Source organism: Anomaloglossus baeobatrachus, chromosome 2, assembly GCF_048569485.1.
Source record: "Anomaloglossus baeobatrachus isolate aAnoBae1 chromosome 2, aAnoBae1.hap1, whole genome shotgun sequence".
In the NCBI taxonomy this organism is placed as follows: domain Eukaryota; kingdom Metazoa; phylum Chordata; class Amphibia; order Anura; family Aromobatidae; genus Anomaloglossus; species Anomaloglossus baeobatrachus.
The window spans coordinates 201,462,862-201,478,857 of record NC_134354.1 but is presented as its reverse complement, the minus strand read 5'-3'; positions in this window follow the sequence as shown (position 1 = coordinate 201,478,857).

The following is a 15,996-nucleotide window of genomic DNA, read 5'->3' as shown; positions in this document are numbered from 1 at the left end:
TTGTTGCTGATAGAATATACTTACCTTATAGCCTCCTGATGAACCACATTCTCTATATGTGGGGAAACGCGTCGAGGTGGAGACTTGATTGTAAAACATGAAGGCTGATGGTTCACCTTTGCTAAAAGGACATTTGAAGAACAACAGTATATAACTGCTTGGACCCGCATGGACTGTATCTCCTTCCACGCCGTTTATATCGTGTGGCGCTGCCAGAATAACTAATTACAGCCCTTAAGCTAAGTCCTGGGCTCTGATATGATTCCTCACATATGAAGTATTTAATAACCTTCATGTCTATATCTACTCTGTCTGTGATTATGTCTGTATGTGAGTGATCCCTTGGTCATCAATATTGTGGTTTTACACTGTTGGTGTGATCTATTTTATACACTATTTGAATAAAATTTGTATTTTTGGGAATAATTGTACTGAATTCCTGCTGATATAATATTCCCGGAACCTTTTGGTTCAACATATTTTATACATGCTTGAGAATATAGCCATGTATTTTAAATACTATAGGAGTGATCAATTACTTCATCAATTCCCCCATACACATTAAAAAGCATTTAAGCTAAACAAGTTTCATTTAAAAAAAAGCAATAAAAAAATCTAAAAAAAACCCCACCGCTGTATTGTCAAAATTGGAGTAACCTAAAGAATTAAGTTATTTTTACTATAACTGGAATTTACCATATTACATATATCATGACAAACAAGAACATTGTCCGATCACACAGTTTTCAGCTAAGACATGGAAAAAATAATTTTTACGTACACTATGATGCAGAACAACTATTGTGATCGGCCCTTTTTGAAACCTTTCACATTTTTCTTCTTCCCCACTCTGATTTGCCCTGTGCTATCCCCTGGCCACTCAATTGATATCTTAGGCACTGGCGGACACAGACAGAAATGGGTCACTGTGCAAGAACATGCAGTTCTAGTTAAATCACTGGCGGCCACGGCTTGTCTTATAGATGGGGATATGATCGTGATTATAGATTGTAATAACTGCTATAGGGGAGGGAGAGAGGAGATAATGACTGCTGGGGGGAGGGGGAGAGGAGATAATGACTGCTGGGGGAGTGGGAGAGAAGATAATGACTGCTGGGGGAGGGGGAGAGGAGATAATGACTGCTGGGGGAGGTGGAGAGTAGATAATGACTGCTAAGGTAGAGGCCACTTCACACATAATGAGATCGTAAACAAGATCGTTACTACGTCACAGTTTCTGTGACGCAAGAACGACTTCAATTGCGATCTCGTCACGTTTGACATGTACCAACGATTCACCCCCTGCTGCGAAATCGCTGATCGATGCCGAACAGCTTGGGGCATTTCTGGCTCGTTGGAGTCCTGCTGGGCTGCATGAATCTGTATGTTTGACACCCTATTAACGATTTTTTTGACGACCTAGATGAGATGCACGAAGGCGTGTTGTTGCGTCCCCGTTTCCGCGCCCCTCTCTGCACCGATTGGTTAGCTCCAGGTGCAGGTGCGGCTTCGATCCGAAAAACACACCAACAAAGCGACCGGGTACAATGGACGAAGGAATCAGGGTGGAGACGCAGGTTCTATCTCAAAGCAAAGCGCAAAAGAAGTGACAAAGGGTGACGCGATCCAAAATTTAACCGCTAGATACGCCCCCTGCATGCCCAATCAGAACGCAGTATTGGCCGCCAATGAAAGCGGAGGGGGGTATGGAAAAGGCGACGCAAATGCACGCCTACGTGACTCACTGCATTTTACTACGCCCCTAATGGGATTGGAATCGTTAACATAGTTGCTGTGTGACAGGGTCCCAGCGATTTGAAAGATCGTTATACGGGACACATGCTCGTTCATAAACTCGTTATGTGTGACACCCAACATGCGATTTCAACAACGACTCATAAACGATCCAGAAAGTGTGACGTAGTAGCGATCTCGTTCACGATCTCGTTATGTGTGACTGGACCTTAGGGGGAGAGGAGATAATCATTATCTCCTCTCCACCTACCCTCTAGCAGTCATTATCTACTCTCCCCTTCCCCCAGCAGTTATTATCTCCTTTTCCCCTCCTCCCTTCCCCTCACATAATGACTGCTGCAGGAAGGAAGAAAGGAGTTAATCATAATCTCCTCTCTCCCTCCCCCAACAGTGATTATCAGATAATGACTGCTGGGGGGGAGGGGAAGAGGAGATAATAATTATCTCCTTTCTACCTCCTCCTAGCAGTCATTATCTCCTCTCCTCCCTGCACCCAGCAGTCACTCTCAAATAACTTTGTTATTACAGCTACAAATATCACAAAATTATGGAGTGACACACTACCTGAGTCATGCTCGTTTTTTTCAAAATTTTGATACAACCTCAAAAGGTTGTCTTAAGACCTCCTTCACATGTCCATATTTACAGTAAGTGTGGTATCCATTTTTTCATGGATACCACACATACCCATTATAACCTGTAGTGCTGCTCACATGTCTGTGATTTTACACGTACAGTGTGTCCATGCAAAATACAAGGAGATTTCCTTTTTTTCCAGCAGCACTGATGACATGAGCCAATACAAGTCTATGGGTTCGTGATAAACACGTTTCAGCACATGGATGACATCCATGTATAATCAGTGTGCTGTATGGGTTTAACATTGCAAAGTATAGTAGAAACTTTGTAATTTCATCTGTGAAAAACACTGATGACACACTGATGGTAAAAACGGACTCACAGAAGACACACTGACACTGCACACTTTTCCACTTCTCCAAATCTGTAAAATAAAAAGGTTGTCTCTGGTTCTGCTGAAAAGCTAAAAAGTAGGCTAAGGATTTAAAAGTGCAAAAATATCCAATACAGATTTGAAAAGTTTGAAAGGATTTGAACATTTCAACATTTTCCATCTTGTTCAAGGACACAGTTGACACTGGAGCATTTTTTACTCTGGATATAATAAAACAAAGCGCTGTTCATTTGAAACTTAGACTTAAATAATCCTTGCAGGCAGGATGATCTCATATTCTTGCATTTTCCAAGGTGACAAAGCTTTGTATAAATATACTGTTATTAACTGCTTATTTTTAGATGTGACATTGAGATGATACATAGAATATCGACTTCTTTTTAATAAATTTCAAAAGAACCAATTTAACACAATGCTTGGCAAGAAAATGCTGCAAATGTATAATATATAGGCACTTCTGATTAATACCGTAGCATTAACTCTTGTGCCTTGAAACATTTGTATTTCTGAGCTTCATTCTGGGTACAAGGCTGATCTGCAAGTGCAATTCTTAGCTTTGAATTCCCTGATTTCTGCAGTATTTCTATAAAAATTTATGGGAAGCCAAAGTCCCATATTACATCTAAGATTAAACCAGTTTCAAAAGCCAATAGTTGTATGTAGGGACCCAGTTACAGATTTAGCTTTAGGGCCCTAGTATCTGAAATTATGTCTCTATTAGCTTATTAAGAAAGGTATGTGCTTATTTAATGACTGTACATTGTTTAAAAATTTGGAAACTGTAAAACTACAAAAATTGTAGTAATATAGAAAGTAACTATTTTTTTTCAATTTGATCTCCGGTGGAAGAAAGTGATTGTTACTAGTGATGGGCGAGCACTAAAATGCTTAAAGGGAACCAATCACCAGGATTTTCATATATTACTTAAAGCCAGTGCTATACTGGCATTATCAGGCTGATTCTATACATACATGTAGTGGTCAGCTCGGATGTTTAGGTTTTGAAATCCAAGAAAGTGAAGTTTGTAAAATGAGCAGCTTGTTGAGTGACAGTTGCACTGGAGCAGATCATATATTCATACTTATCCCCTCCCCCTGTTAGAATTAGCATAAGTATTATACAAACGACTCACTTTGTCTAGCAGGACCTGTGGTGAGGTCATACCCATGTGACCAGAAGGGGTGGGGCCTCAGCCACCAAAGCTGAATACCAGGTCACGTGGGCAGGAACTCACCACAGGTCCTGCTAGACAAAGTGAGTCGTTTGTATAATACTTATGCTAATTCTAACAGGGCGAGGGGATAAGTATGAATATATGATCTGCTCCAGTGCAACTGTCACTCAAGAAACTGCTCATTTTACAAACTTCACTTTCTTGGATTTCAAAACCTAAACATCCGAGCTGACCACTACAGGAATGTATAGAATCAGCCTGATAGTGCCAGTGTAGCACTGGCTTTAGCTTATATACGAAAATCCTGGTGATTGGTTCCCTTTAAATGCTTAATCCATGATTTAAGCTGGTCAGATGGTTGGACGAACTTGACGCGAATAACGAGGATTATGGAAAGTCAATGTTTCGCCTTTTTGGGCCACAGACAGCCAGTCATAAACAGAGCATCTCCAGTGGGAGGTTTCTTTTTATTTTTGGCACATTACATTGTTTTACTATCAGTTAGAGTCATTTCAAGACTGCAAATGGCTCCCCTTGGGGTGTGTACACACATTATGCAATGATGTAAGCCTGTGTGTTGTGGTTATTGTTTCATGGATGAAATATCAGAGCACCAGTGATACTTGGCCAAGCACTGCGAGTATTCGAGCACTCCGATACTCGATGGAGTAACGAGCATTTCAGAGTACGCTTGCTCATCACTAATTGTTATTAATATAAGAATTATTTTTCAAATACAATCACCATTCTCTAAAATCAGTCTATTACTTCTTGTTGAATGATCTGCTATGTCCAGCATAATAGTGCTGAGGGAAAGGCTGTGAAAAGTAGTTAAATTTTCAAATTCAAAGTCAGTTTTAGGGTTTATGCACGCAACATCTTTTTAAGGCAGATTCCTGAAATATTACAAAAAAAGTAAAAAATAACATATATCCAGCAATGTCAAAATGAATTGCTGTGTATAGGTTTCATTTATCAATTCTTTTAATCTCTTCAAGCTTCGAAAGCTATGCAGCAGCAAAAAGAAGTCTCCTGTCCATTATTTTTCTTGAAAGTCGCCACTATTTTATATATATAATGTAAAAACAGACACCGTAAAAGACATCCTGCAAGTTGTCATAAAAAATTCTTCAGCCAAAAAAACACCATGGTCGTTTTACGCTATATACACTAATCCTTAGGAGAAAAGACTTGCAAGTTTTTACAGTCAAATGCTTAATGGGAATTTTTCAGTAGGATGAACCCTCTGGAGTTATCGATATGGGCATGTAGGTCATAAGAAGCTGAATACAATGATACCTTGATATCTGCATTCTGATGTCTTACGCCAGAGAAATTAAAGTTTTTCTTATATATAAATAATCTTTTCCAGGCTTCAGGCTGGAAACTGCATGAGAATCTGTTTTCAATCAGCGACAGGCGCAGGCGGGATTTGAACCACGCTTCGCTGATTCGTCACAAACAGACACCGCCGCACACAGACACCGCCACAAACAGACACTGCCGCACACAGACACCGCCACACACAGAAGCCTCTAAATACACCCCAGCAGCCTTTATATATACCCCAGCAGCCTTTATATACACCCCAGCATATACACCCCAGCAGCCTTTATATACACCCCACAAGCCAAAGCCTCTATATACACCCCAGCAGCAGCCTCCAGCACACAGTAAAAAACCCCAAAACAATTATACTCGCCTTGCACTTTCTTCTCTTTTCATACTCTGTAGTACTTTCTCCCTCCCCTCGCAGGCCCTGCAGACTGGGAGATGCGATGCTGCCTATTTCCTCCTCAGCATGTCCCACCCACCTCTCTGCTCAGCTGCCTCTGGATTGGATGTGGGTGCTGCTGAGGGACTGGTGCGGGCAGGCCCCTTAGATACCCGACTGCGGCCTTAGCAACGTGACACAGACTGTCACAGAACCTGTGTTAGAAAGCAAATGGTGAGGAGAGGGGAAAATTAGCAAATGCAGGAGAAAATAATGATTGCAGCGTGATGGCACGATGTGTGTAGGCGGCGGTGGGTGCTGACGCCGGCTTCGGCATCGACAGTTTTCGGTAAAACCAGCATTTGCCATGACAATAAACATGTCACAAGGTCAAACTCTACGCCGTGCTGGCATATATCTACCAGAGCCCGTTTTACAAGGAAAGTTGCTTATAGATAGTCAAAAGGTATTCACAAGAAAATATTTTAGGTTGATATTGTTAACTAATATATTATAGTGTCGATGTACTTCTTCCATCCAATGATTTATTTAAATACAGTTAGATATCCATGTAATAGTTTATATATTTTGATGATCTGTTTAATAATTTTGTTCATTTGTATGAAGTTCTATGAACAATTACATTTAATGATAATGTATATATTTTACCCTGTACTGTATATTCATTGTATTATTCTTAAATCTTCATAAATAAACTACATAGATATTCTAGAATATCCGATGCGCTAGAATCGGGCCACCATCTAGTTTTAAATAAAAGGGGAAGAAAAAAAAGTATAGTGTGCATCACAATGATAAATAGGAGTGCTACAAAAACTATGCAAAAAAGTAATAAATTTGGAGGGAGGAAAAAAAAAGCTGCACAGCAGATACATGTGCACAACCAAAGTGTTAAATAATAAAATGGACATACAAAGGGCTGCAAAACAGAAATCTGTCGAAAATCCCAAAGAATATATGAAGTCCACACTGTCTGGCAGTAGAAACCCACACACCTACAGTAGCTCCACCTAATCCACACAGAAACACGAAAAACCAAGCCAGCTGTACTGTAGAGCCATATTAGGCGGTGCAACACCACAGCAGAGTGTGCATCACAAAATCTTCAACAGAAAGAAGTCTTCATTTATTAACCCTTTCATAACTGGCTGATTTTGCGCTTTCTGGGTTTTTTTTCGCCATTCTTCTTTTGAGAGCCATAGTTTTTTTTAACTTTTTTATTTTTCAGTCAATATAGCCATATGAGGGCTTGTTTTTTGCAAAATGAGTTGTACTTTTAAATGAAACTATTAGTTTTACCATATAGTGTACTGGAAAACAGCAAAAAAATTCCAAATGCGGAAAAATTGCAAAAAAAAAAAAAAAAATTGTTTTTGAGATATTTTATTCACTGTGTTCACTATATTGTAAAACAGATGTGTTAGTGTGATGCCTCAGGTTGGTGTGAGTTTGTAGACATCAAACATGTATAGGTTTACTTTTATCTAAGGGGTTAAAAAAAAATCAGACGTTTGTCCAAGAAAAGTTGTGCACGTTTTGCGCCCTTTTCCACGACCAGTAGCGTTCTAATTTTTTGGGATATTCGGCTCAGTGAAGGCTTATTTTTTGAGTCTTGAGCTGACATTTTTAACAGTACCATTTTTGCTCAGATGCTACTTTTTGATCGCCTGTTATTGCATTTTGCGCCAAATTTGCAGCAACCAAAAACATAATTTTGGTGTTTGTCAACTTTTTGCCGCTACGCCGTTTACCGATCAGATTAATTGATTTTATATTTTGATAGATCGGACATTTCTGAACATGGTGATATCAAATGTGTGTATATTTTTAATTTATTTAACCCTTTAATTTTCAATGGGACAAAAGGGGGGTGATTTGAACTTTTAGGTTGTTTTATTTCCTTTTAAATTTTCAAAACTTTTTTTTTACCTTTTTTTTATTTTAATAGTACCACTAGGGAACTATAAGGATTGGCAGTCTGATTACTCTTCCATATCTGCTGATCAGAGCTACACAGCTGTGAACACCAGATATGCTTATCTCCTGTCTCACACAGCTCTCGGCCAGGTGAAACAGGAAATGAGTCATGTGACCTACAGGAGTCATCACATAACCCTGTGTTACCATGGCAACCATCGGATCCACGTGATCACGTCACGTGACTTCCGATGTCACGATTATGATGGCGCTGTCACATTTTTACAGCGCCATTTAAGGGGTTAACAGGTACGGGCAGATCGCAGATCTGCTCATGTCTGCTAGGCACACATGCCAGCTATACAAATTAACTGATATGTGCGTGGATCCCCCCGGCTGCTCGCAGCAGCTGGGTGGGATTAACACTATGACTGCTGGTACGTAATTTTACTGCCGCCGGTCATTAAGGGGTTAATAAATCCAGACTTGAATGCGGGTGGAGACAGAGATGATGGCGACCGTTTTGTGCACACGTCATGTCCAGACTCACACAAGAATATATGGATACAAAACCGAAGGCCGATATCCCTATGTCACCTTCTCACCAACCTTTGGTTAACCAAGAGACTGGTCCCCAGCAGGGGCGCCAACCCCTGAATTGTCTTTCAGCACTGTTTTTTTTTAGTAAATACGAGGGGTTGCTGATAAGTCTTTAGCTTTGGGATTTATTTTGTTTCTATGGTAATGAATGTTACATCACATGAAAGCCTTATGTGTCTAATATATGTTTTCAAAGTTTTGTGTATTTTGCGTATGGAAACAGTATTCTACGCACATGGGAAAAGAAAATGGCGGAGTATAATGTGATAGTCACAGCAACTGAGAGCAGGGGTGTGATACAATTCTTGTCTGCTAAGGATATTCAAGGACATTTTGCTAAGGATAATCATGGTGATATGTTGGGGGATCAATGCCCTTCATATTCCACAGTTAAGAACTGGGTTGCCAAATTCAAAACGGGCCACTTCAGCGCCAATAATGAGGAACATCCTGGACGACCGAGAGTGGTTGTTGTTGGGAAGATCGTCAATGCTGTGCACAACCTCATACTGGAAAATCGCTGAATTTCAGGTAAAGCAAAAGCAGACATCATGGGGATTTCCCATGAACGTGTTTGTGTCATTATCCATGAACATTTGGACATTAGGAAGCTATCTGCAAAGTGGGTCCCAAAATGTTTGACAACAGATCAGAGAAGCATGCAAGTGAAAACTTACCGGTCCATTTGTCAGCGTTTCCGGACTGATAAGAACTTCCTCGATCGACTGGTCACTATGGATGAGACCTGGATTTATTTGCATGACCCTCAAAACAAGGAGCAGTCAAAAGAGTGGAGGCACAGTGGTTCTCATTGTCCAAATAAGTTCAGGGTGTAAAATTCAGCCACTAAAGTGATGGCGTCTGTGTTGTGCAATAAGGAGGATGTGCTGCTAGTGGTCTACCTTCAAAGGGGTTCCACCATCATTGCAAGGAATTACTTTGAACTTTTGGATCAATTGAAGGCAGCTCTGAAGGTCAAAAAGTGCGGCAAGCTCTCCAAAGGAATTTTGATCCTGCAAGACAATGCCTCCACTCACACTGCACAAGAGACCATGGCAAAGCTGGCAAAGCTGGCCTTCCAGCTGCTTGAGCACCCACCTTATACAGCAGATCTAGCTCCCTCTGACTATCATCTGTTTCCAAACCTGAAGAAACACCTCATGGGTACCAAATTTCACACAATTTCTGATGCCAATGTATGTAAAGTGCTGTGGAATTAACAGCGCTATATAAATGAATAAATATTATTATTATTATTATTATGGCTGCTACGGATGCCTGGTTTGAGGCAGAACCGAAATCCTTCTTTTTGCTAGGCTTACGAAACATGGAATACTGATGTAAGAAGTATGTTGTCATCAGTGAAGAGTATGTGGAATAAATGTAAAGTTTCATCATCCTATCTCATTTTTTTCTGGGTAAAGCCAAATACTTATCAGTAGCCCCTCGTATAACATGTGTAAGTAAAGGCATATGACGAAAGAGCTCGTAAAAATTGTACTAAAATAGGGTGCTTCAAAAAGGATGATGCCAGTAGTAAAATCCTGGAATAATAAAACATCAGTGGAAAATATCGAGTGACTTAAAATCAAAGAAAAACTTGCTTAGTTGCCCCTAGCACCCAATCAAAGCACAATTTTTACTTTTCTAGAGCTATATGTAAAATATGCTTACATACTGTGACATAAGAGACATGAGCAAGAAAAGCTTTTTACATGTTGGAATTTGCAAAATTGGGCTTTGTTATGACAGTACAGTGAATCTTTCAGAATAAATTTGGTAAAAGTGCTCCACAAAAAAATTGTAACTAAATGTTATATTTTGTGAATACGCTGGGTTCCCAAAGACTTTGAAAGAGACAAAGAACAAGATTTGAGCCATATATGAGATTAGTACTAGAACGTCCGTCAGGCTGACTAGTATGGAACTACAGGTGCCACAAATAATGGTGTGACATTTCTTAAGAAAATGTCTGCTCTGTACAAAGTCATACAGACAGCATCTTCAGTAGTAAAATCCAAACAACCTGAAATGGTGTAACTTTTGCCATGACTTGCATTGCCAATCGGAAGAGGATGAATTTGCTGACAGGCTGGCGCTCAGCAAGGGGGCTATCCTTCACCTCAGTGGGAAGGGTAATCATCGCAATGTTAAAATTTGGAGCTCAGAAACACCAAGGACCCGTATCAAGCAGATGAGGGATGCATTCAACTTAACTGTGTTCAGTGCATTGAGCAGAGCAGGGCAAAAGTGTACGGTCCCTTCCAGAGATGAGAGAGCATGCTCGGCACTGGTTGCAACTTGATGAAGCATCGGCATGCTTGAGTATGTTAGTTACTTCATTGAGTATTGTGGGTGCTCAAATCCCCATCCCGCATGTTTTGCAGCTGTTAGACAACGAAGTAACATGCGTCGATTACCTGCCATACATGTTAATCCCGTATTCATTCATAGTCTGACGTGCCGCCCCGTCCTGCTCCCTCCCCGCCTGCCTGCACATGTATTATCGCACTTGTGAATAAACTTATACCTACCTGCACAGCAATTACCGGAGAGTGCTCTTCATCATTTTTTCTACTATTTCACAATCCCGTATTCATGTTTGCTACTGGCATTACTGTGATTGACCGACTGTATCGCATTATTGGGTCTTAGGCGGGCTTTCCACGCTGCAACATCGCTAGCAATTGCTAGCTATGTTGAGCGCGATTGCACCCGCCCCTGTCGTACATGCGATATCTGGTGATCACTGCTGTAGCGAACATTATCGCTACGGCAGCTTCACACGCACATACCTGGTCGGCGATGTCGCTGTGACCACCGAACAATCCCTCCTTCAAGGGGAGGTGTGTTCAGCGTCACAGCGACGTCACTAAGCGGCCGGCCAATAGAAGCGGAGGGGTGGAGATGAGCGGGACATAACATCCCGCCCACCTCCTTCCTTCCGCATTGGCGGTGGACGCAGGTAAGGAGATGTTTGTGTACCGCCCCGCACTCAGCTGCAGCTGAGCCACTCGGATTCGGGCTCGTTAGTGGGTGGCTCGAGCGCCTCCGGACCCGGGTCACTTTGCTCTGAAAGGATGCTGGCACTACGTAGGGGGTTAGGTTGACGGCCAGGACTGTGGTTTTTAGTTACGTTCGTGAAACCACCCGCGGGCTGTGGTGAATGTGGACACCACCGCTGCTGTTTACTAGGCACCCGGGGGAGATGTTGTGCAGCAAAGGTGTTAACCCCTCCGTGGGTAGGGGTGATGGCCCTGGGACCCGATTGGGATGGTATGTCGGTGCTTGGCGGTGCAGGGCGGTGCGCGACCTGAGGGCACAGTTGTACTCACTATGATTGATGCACAAGAGCCTCTGGTAAACCAAAATGATGGTGGTTGGTGCCCACATCTGGCTGCGTCTGGTCCCCCACCCGGTTCGGTGGTCTTTGCCTTTCTCCTGCACCGTGTAGTGTGTATGTAGACTGCCTTTGCTTCAGTGACGGGAGCCGCTTCCCGGCGGTATGTGTATCGGGGAAGCCCGTTTGCCCGCAGACGTTGGCCCGTGGGATCTCTCTGCCTGTGCGGTGGCTTTCTATCCCCCTCGGTGGGCTGTTGTCTTTAGTCGGGACTAAGGTGGGAAAGGACCTTTAGTCCAGACTTCAATCAGTGAATTAACTCAGTCCAGTAGCTTCTGGACCTCGTTTCAGGGTCTGAGTACCCCTCTGTGCGCTCCGGTTTCCAGTCGGTTCCCCGGTTCGGTACCGGCTGGCCACTACCCTGTCCCGGTACCTTACGGTTCCACCTGGCCATCTTCCTGGCTCCTGCAGGCTAAGGCCACCATCTGCCTCCTAGCCAGAGGTGACTGGGCTCTGACCCAGACACCTGTTGTCAGTCTGCGGCAGACCTGGGCACAGGTCTGCTGCACTTGAACTCTCCAACTCCTCTCCACTCAACTGACTGAACTAGACTCCACTGGTTTCCTGCCTCAGGCCCTCTGGACTCCTCGGTGGGCGTGCCAACTGCCTGGCTCCACCCCCCTGGTGTGTCCATGAAACCCTGAGGGAGGTGACTAGGGTGTATGTGTTTGGCTGGTGTTACCTGTGTGGTACTGGTGTTATGCAAGGTCCTACATGTGACTACCTGGCTAGTCCTGGGTGTCACATTCCCCCTTTGTTTAATACAGACCGTCCACGGGCTGTCCGACCACCAGTTTATTTTGAAAACTGCAAAAGATAAAACAGGAAAATATCTACAATTATATTAACTTTTTACATTTTAAGCAGGCTTTAGGGATCATCCCTTACGGGAGGCATTTTACTTTAACATTGCAAATGGGTAAAAACATTTTTTTTCAATGGGAACGGGACCGGGTCCTTTCATTTGCTCACCCAAGCAAACCTAGCCTTGATGCTGCCTCTAAGAATAGGTCAGCACCCCTTTTCCCCAGTCCAGGAAACGGATTCAGGTCCAGGTATTGCCCACAATATATACCATTGCTATGGTGACGGGACCTCGGCCTCCTCTGCCGCAGGCCCTTCCTCCAACCAGCCTCTCCGAAGACTGTAGGACATGAAAGAGTAGTCAGGGATTATTTACAAACCCAAAAGTTATTGGGTGGCCTGCAAGTTCTCGGCCTTGTTCATATAAAACAGGCTATAATGGGAAAATCAACAAAGTCCTAATGGGGACGGCAGTATGGTAGCCGGGAACCACTACCTTAACAGGCTTTGAATCAGGTGAAAGTCTCGGGTGATTGGCACTCATTCACACACATATATACATAATCAACATGTTGCATCCCTAGATGGCAATTTCCCTGTATCTAAGCGGGAGCTGACCTTGATTAGGGCCCATGGACCTTCTTGGTGCTACACTTTCTGGTGGAGGCAATGGGGGAGAGGGGACAACTGGTCCCTCTTCCCAAGCGTCAGGTATGGCGGGTAGAGACCTGCAGGGGCGTGGTGTAGGTGCATCCCTGGGCGCTTGCTCGAGTGGCTCACTGGCGGGCATCTCCGGCTCCATTATTCCACGGGTTGTGGGAACATTATTACAGGAACAATCACCGCGCCATTCTCCGTAGGCCAATCAGCTGGAAAGTCACCCATTACTGTATGGATCACCCCTCTTTTCTCCTTCACGCTCGGCGTGGGCACAGGGACCTCTTCTACCAGTCTCAGGGGACCCGGGCATCTCTTCAGGTGGTCCCTGGACACCGAGGCCGTAGTTTTCCCCTGATCGTGACTAATCAAGTAGGTCTTCTCGTTCTCCCATCCAGTTGCACTTCAGCACCACATCCCCAGGTCCGAATGGGGCAGCCTGAGCCCGCTTGTTGAAGTGCTGCTCTTGCTTTTCTCGAGTTTGATGCAGATTCCTTTCCACGTACTCTTGGATCCGTCGGTACTGAGTCTGTCGCTTGGCATCCCAATTGGCTGTGGGAGGAAGAGTTGCGGGCACCTCTATGTCCAATTCTATGTCCACAGGCAGCTGCCCCGGCTGGGCTCTCATCAGGTATGCAGGCGTGCACTTGATGGAGCTACAGGGGATGTTGTTGTACATGTCCACCAAATCGGGCAGCTTCTCCGGCCACAGATTCCGTTCTTCCAGGGGTAGTGTCTTTAGGCGGTTAAGGACCAGATGGTTCATTTTCTCACACATCCCATTAGTTTGGGCATGGTAGAGCGTGGCCCAGATCTTCTTGCAACCATACAAGTGGCAGAACTTCTGGAAAACCTCCACTTCAAAGCCCGGGCCCTAATCTGTGAGCACCTTCTCCGGGTAGCCATGCGGTCGACAAAAGTAGGCCTGGATGGCCCTGGCTGCAGTGCGGCCTGTCAAATCTTTAACGGGGACAACCACCATGAATCTTGAGTAGTGGTCCACAATGGTCAGGGCGTAGGTATACCCGCTCCGGCTGGGCGTAAGCTTGACATGGTCCAGGGCGAACAACTCCAGTGGCTGGTGGGTGACAATTGGCTGTAGCGGGGCCTTCTGACTGGTTTTGTCCCGTATTCTCAGCGTACAGGGACCACACTCTTGGCACCAGGCTTCCACTGACTCCCGCGTCCCACTCCAGTAAAATCGCTCCCTCAGTAGCATTTCCAGCTTCTTCCAGCCGAAGTGTCCTGCGCCATCATGGTAGGCCTGCAGGACCTTGGGTAGGCATGCCTGGGGCACCACCAGCTGGCGAACTTTCTCATGGGTCTTTGGGTTGATCAATCCCCTATACAGCTTGCCTTGATGTAGGTACAGACGGTCTCTCTCTTTCCACAACCGCTAAGCTTCAGAGGGGGCTGTGGGGTTCATCCTGGAAGAACCCTGGGCAATCATCGTTTTGACCAGCTGCACTGCAGGTTTCTGATCCTGGGCTTCTTGCCACCCCTGGCTGGGCAGCGGGTCAAGGTTTGCCTGCTGCTGGCTAACGCAGGGCTTCTCACCTCGTGGCCGATGGAATGCAGGTAGCTCAATCTCCTCCAGGCTGTCTTCCTCCATCCCTTCATCGGGGAAATGTGGCATTCGAGACAGCGCATCCGCATTGGTGTTCTTGCGGCCAGCCCTGTACTTGATGGTGAAGTCGTAATCGGACAGTCTAGCCATCCACTGCTGCTCCAGGGCGCCCAGCTTAGCCATATCCAGATGGGTTAACGGGTTGTTGTCTGTGTAGGCAGGGAACTTTGCCGCCGTGATGTAATGTTTAAACCTTTCTGTTATCGCCCACATGAGGGCCAAGAACTCGAGCTTGAAGGAGCTGTAATTCTCGGGGTTCCTTTCTGTAGGCCGGAGCTTCCTGCTGGCGTAGGCGATCACCTTCTCCTTTCCATCTTGTACCTGGGACAGGACCGCACCCAGGCCCACATTGCTGGCATCGGTGTAGAGGATGAAAAGGAGGCCGTAATCAGGATAAGCCAAGATTTCTTCCCCTGTCAGGGCCAACTTCAGTTGTTGGAAGGACTCCTCGTGCTTCTCAACCCAGGCAAAAAGGGGTCCAGGAGATCTACCATTCTTGGTCTGTCCCACGAGGAGGTCTTGTATGGGCGCGGCCATCTTCGTGTACCCCTTAATAAAATGTCGGAAGTAGCTCACTAGGCCCAGGAACTGCCTCCCCTCCTTCACCGTGGTTGGTTGCGGCCAGCTCTGGATAGCGGTAATCTTCTCAGGATCTGGGGCTACACGTTCTGCACTCACCACGTGCCTAAGGTACTGCACTCTGGGTTTCAACAGATGGCACTTAGAGGGTTTTAACTTCATCCCGTACTAGGAGAGGGCTGCAAACACTTCTGCTAGGTGCTCCAGGTGGGCTTCATACGTCTTGGAATACACAATCACGTCATCCAAGAACAGCATAACAGTCTCGAAGTTGAGGTGCCCCAAACAGCACTCCATGAGCCTCTGGAAGGTCCCCGGGGCATTGCACAGCCCGAACGGCATACTGTTGAACTCGCAGAGTCCCATGGGGGTAGCGAACGCAGTCTTCTCGTGGTCTTCCTGTGCAACTGCCACCTGCCAGTAGCCACTAGTAAGATCAAGGGTAGAGAAATAATTAGCAGTCTTCAGCGCAGCGAGCGACTCTTCAATGCGGGGAAGAGGTAGGCATCTTTATGCGTTATCTGGTTGATCTTCCGGTAATCCACACACATTTACATGGTACCATCCTTCTTCCTCACCAGCACCAATGGAGCTGCCCAGGGACTACAACTATCCTGGATGACCCCTGCCTCCTTCATGTTCCTCAACATGTCTTTGGCGCACTGGTAGTGTGCAGGTGGGATTGGCCTGTACCTCTCTTTAATGGGTGGATGCCTACTCGCGGTGATATGGTGTTGAACCCCTTTAACTCTCCCAAAATCTAGCGGGTGCTTA